Here is a 5,111-nt window from a genome sequence, read left to right as displayed (position 1 = left end):
AGGTGTACTCCATTCTTAAAATACTTTATTTTCAGCCCAATATTCCCATGATGTCTGATTTAGTGGTGTTTTCGGGGGAGAGGTGGTCCCCCAGATACTTGGCCCAGAAAAAATATCAGCATCGTGCTCTTCTCTCAAATACCATTTATTCAAACCCCATATTGCCATTGACTTAAGAGGAGTATAGAGGATGAGGCGTCCCCCCAAGCACATGGCCCCAAAATAGGTTATCAAATTCGTTTTCTAATCTCAAATACCTTTCATTTGAGCCACATATTGACATGTTCGAAAAATTTTTTTCTTTTCGGGGGTATTTTACGAAAGTTGTGATGCCCTAAATACATGGTCCTACATTTGGATATCAAATTCGTATTCTACTCCCAAAATACATTTATTTGAGCCCCATATTGCGATGGTCACTAAAAAATTGCTATTTCTGGGGTATTTTGGGAAAGGGGTAGACCCCCAGAAAATTGGTCCCGAAAATGGCTATCAATTCTTGCTCTACACCCCAATTCCTTTCATTTAAGCTCCACATTGACTTGGTAGGTAAATATGCCCGATTTAGGGATGTTTTGGGGATTGGGGTGATCCCCCAAGCACTAAGCCCGGAAAATATATCAGCAACGTGCTCTATTCTCATATAATTATATATCATTTATTTGAACCCCATATTGCCGTTGGCCACAAAATTGGATATCACATTCGTTTCCTAATCTCATTTAAACTCCTTATTGCAAAAGTCAGCAAATATGTCCGGTTGGGGGTATTGGCCCTACAAACTATGAATATTTAGTTCCACTCTCTTTAAGACCCAAATTGTCTTGGTGAGCAAATACGTCCTATCTGGGGGTTGTTATGGTGGTATGATGTTCCCTAGACAGTTGGTCCCTCATGTTGATATCTGATACGTGGTCTACTCCCAAACACCTTTAATTTGAGCCCTTATATTTCCATAGTCGGCAAATAGGACCGGCTTGGGGGGTGTTTGGGGGGATGGGGCGGCCACTCAGTGAGTTGGCCTTGAAAATATATATCGGACTCGTCTTCTACTCTAAAAACCCTCTTATTTGAGCCTCATATTGCAATAGTCAGCAAATACTCCCTATTCGGGTGGTGTTGTGGGGGTGGGGTGGCCCCATAGACACTTTTCCCGAATATTGATATCAAATTCATGCTTTACTCCCAAAGACCTTTCATTTGAGCCCCTTATTGCTATGGCCGTAAATTTGACCCCCTTGGGGGATGTTTTTGGCGAGACACTTGGTCCCATATTTGAATACCAAACACTTGGTCCCACATTTGGATATAAGAATCGTATTCTACTCGCAAATATCTTTCATTTGAGTCCCATATTCCCATGGTCGGTAAATAAGTCCTGTTTAGGGGGTGTTTTGGAGAAGGGGTGAACCCCCAGAAACTTGGTTCCCCATGTGGATATAAGCTTCGTATTCTACTCACAAATACCTTTCATTTGAGTCGCATATTGTCATGGTCGGTAAATATGTCCGATTTAGGGGGGTTTTGGGGCTTGGGGTGGTCCCCCTAGCACTTGGTCCGACAATTGGATATCAGATACGTTTTCTTATCCCAAATACCTTTCATTTGAGTCCCATATTGTCGTGATTGGTCTAAATATATGTTTGGTAGGTTTTAGGATGGGGCAGCCCCCCTAGGTACCCCATCCGAAATTTGTATACCAACATTTTTATTTTTAGGGTACCATATGAGAGCACACAAGATTTCGCTTAAATCGCACCACCCATCTCCGAGATCTGGCGTTACTGAAAATTAGGGTAAGGGGGAGGGTCCGCTCCCCCTTCAGATTTAAAAAAATGTAGTACCTTATTTGCACCATCTGTGACAAATTCAAGAAAATCGGTTCAGCCGTTTCTGAGTCTATAAGGAACACACAAAAAGTAATTACGGATTTTTCATATAGTCGGCGTTGACAAATTTTTTCAACGGCTTGTGACTCTGTAATTGCATTCTTTCTTCTGTCAATTATCAGCTGTTACTTTTAGCTTGCTTTAGAAAAAAAGTGCGCGAAATTTTGTTCACATTTGTGTGTTTGGCGTCAATTTTAATATGGAGCCCACAAAGGAGCATTTTCGTCATATTTTACTTTATTATTTCCGTAAAGGAAAAAACGTGGAGCAGGTTGCTAAAAAGTTACGAGATGTGTATGGTGATAAAGCCTTAAAAGGAAGACAGTGTCAAAATTGGTTTCGCAAATTCCGTTCTGGAGATTTTTCACTTAAAGATGAGCCACATTCAGGTCGGCCAAATGAAGTTGATGATGACCAAATCAAAGCATTAATCGAATTGGATCGTCATGTAACTGAGCGTGAGATGGGAGAGAAGTTTTAATATACCAAAATCAACCGTTCATTATCACATAAAACGTCTTGGAGTGGTGAAAAAGCTTAATATTTGGGTACCACATGTATTGAATGAAATTCATTTAACAAACCGAATCAACGCTTGTGATATGCACCTTAAGCGCAATGAATTCGATCCGTTTTTAAAACGAATCATAACTGGAGATGAAAAATGGATTGTTTACAACAACGTTAGTCGAAAACGATCATGGTCCAATCATGGTGAACCAGCTCAAACCACTTCAAAGGCTGATATCCACCAAAAGAAGGTTATGCTGGCTGTTTGGTGGGATTGGAAGGCTGTGTTGTGTATTTTGAGCTGCTTCCAAGGAACCAAACGATTAATTCGGATGTTTACTGTCAACAATTGGACAAATTGAATACAGCCATCAGGGAGAAGCGACCAGAATTGGTCAATCGTAAAGGTGTCATATTCCACCAGGACAACGCTAGACCGCACACATCTTTGGTCACTCGCCAAAAACTGAGTGAGCTTGGCTGGGAACTTTTGATGCATCCACCATATAGCCCTGACCTTGCACCATCAGACTACCATTTATTTCGATCTTTGCAGAACTCCTTAAATGGTAAAACTTTCGGCAATGATGAGGCTATAAAATCGCACTTGGTTCAGTTTTTTGCAGATAAAGGCCGGAAGTTCTATGAGCGTGGAATACAAAATTTGCCACGAAGATGGCAAAAGGTTATCGAACAAAATGGCAATTACATATTTGATTAAAGTTCATTCTAAGTTTTATTAAAAATGCATTTAATTTCTTTTTAAAAAACCGCAATTACTTTTTGGGCAACCCAATATATCAGATTATACACCGCACACATCTTTGGTCAATCGCCAAAAACTGAGTGAGCTTGGCTGGAAACTTTTGATGCATCCACCATATAGCCCTGACCTTGCACCATCAGACTACCATTTATTTCGATCTTTGCAGAACTCCTTAAATGGTAAAACTTTCGGCAATGAGGAGGCTATAAAATCGCACTTGCTTCAGTTTTTTGCAGATAAAGGCCAGAAGTTCTATGACCGTGGAATACTAAATTTGCCAGGAATATGGCAAAAGGTTATCGAACAAAATGGCAATTACATATTTGATTAAAGTTCATTCTAAGTTTTATTAAAAATGCATTTACTTTCTTTTAAAAAATCCGCAATTACTTTTTGGGCAACCCAATATACCAGATTATACATCGATTTGAATCATACTTCACACAGTTGTTGGAAGTGATACCAAAACACCACGTGCAAAATTTCAATTAAATCGAATGAGAATTGCGCCCTCTAGAGGCTGAAGAAATCGAGACCCAAGATCGGTTTATATGGTAGCTATATCAAAACATAGACCGATTTGAACCATACTTGGTGCAGTTGCTGGAAGTGATACCAAAACACCACGTGCAAAATTTCAGCCAAATCGAATGAGAATTGCGCCCTCTAGAGGCTCAAGAAGTCGAGACCCAAGATCGGTTTATATGGTAGCTATATCAGGTTATATACCGATTTGAATCATACTTCACACAGTTGTTGGAAGTGATACCAAAACACTATGTGCAAAATTTCAGTTAAATCGAATGAGAATTGCGCCCTCTAGAGGCTGAAGAAGTCAAGACCCCATATTAGTTTATGCTTTCGACAGACAGTTGGACGGACAGACGGACGGATGGACAGACGAACGGACATGGCTAGATCGACTTAAAATGGCAGGACGATCAAGATTATCTATACCTTATGGGTTCTCAGATGCCTTTTTCGTGGTGTTACAAACAGAATGAGGAAATTAGTATACCCCCATCCTATGGTGGAGGGTTTAAAAAAAGGCGCAGCGAAGCGGGGCCGGTATGACGAAATTAGTATACCCCCATCCTGTGGTGGAGGGTTTAAAACAAGGCGCAGCGAAGCGGGGCCGCTTCGGCTCAAATCAAATAATCAATTAAATCAGGACCTGTGAATATAGCAGGCATATATTTTCATTAAAAAAATAAAAATCGTAATTACCAAAAATCTTTGTTGCTACCAAAGGACCTACAATGAATGAATAGTTCACCGACAATCTGCAACGAGCTAAAGTTAAGAATTAACTGATGCAGGCAGCAGAAATGCCATGCCATGCTTGGGCCCGTTGCAAATTGCCAACTCGGGACTTTCTGCAGACTTTCTGCTACATTTTGTTTGATTTTTGTGATTTGTTATGGTAGAATTGAGCGTTTATCGTTTCTTTTTTTCTCATACATCCAACGGTTTGAGATGCTAACATATTGTCTAGCTAAGTCGGCGATGGTCATTCAAATTTTTCAAGTTAATTTTAGAAAAAGATGGTTCGCTTCGTCTTCTTCTTCTTCTTCTTAGTTTCATCTCCTTCTATTTGGTTAGTTTATATGTTGGGCGCTGGATTTGTTGTTATAGCTGCTGCTTCTATGGTAGATGTTGTTGTTGTTGTTGTTGTCACTGGCATTTGATTCTTTGTCCAGCTATTTGGGTATGTGTGTATTAGTGTGGGCCATGCGTGCTGAAGTATTTTTTTTTTTTGATTTCTTCTTTTTTGGCCAAAACGGCGTTTGAGTCTGCGCATTGGCTAGCTTGGCTGCTTGGCTGCTTGGCTTCGCAACTTTAGCGCCGAATATATAAATTTCATAGCATCTGCCAAATTGATCGTCATTTGTGCTTTGAACTTCTTGAGAGCGTTTTCAATCCAACAGCAAAAAAAAAAAAAAAAA

The sequence above is a fragment of the Stomoxys calcitrans genome, chromosome 1, assembly GCF_963082655.1.
Source record: "Stomoxys calcitrans chromosome 1, idStoCalc2.1, whole genome shotgun sequence".
In the NCBI taxonomy this organism is placed as follows: Eukaryota; Metazoa; Arthropoda; class Insecta; order Diptera; family Muscidae; genus Stomoxys; species Stomoxys calcitrans.
The sequence above is the reverse complement of the archived record's forward strand: the minus strand, read 5'-3'. Positions refer to the sequence as shown.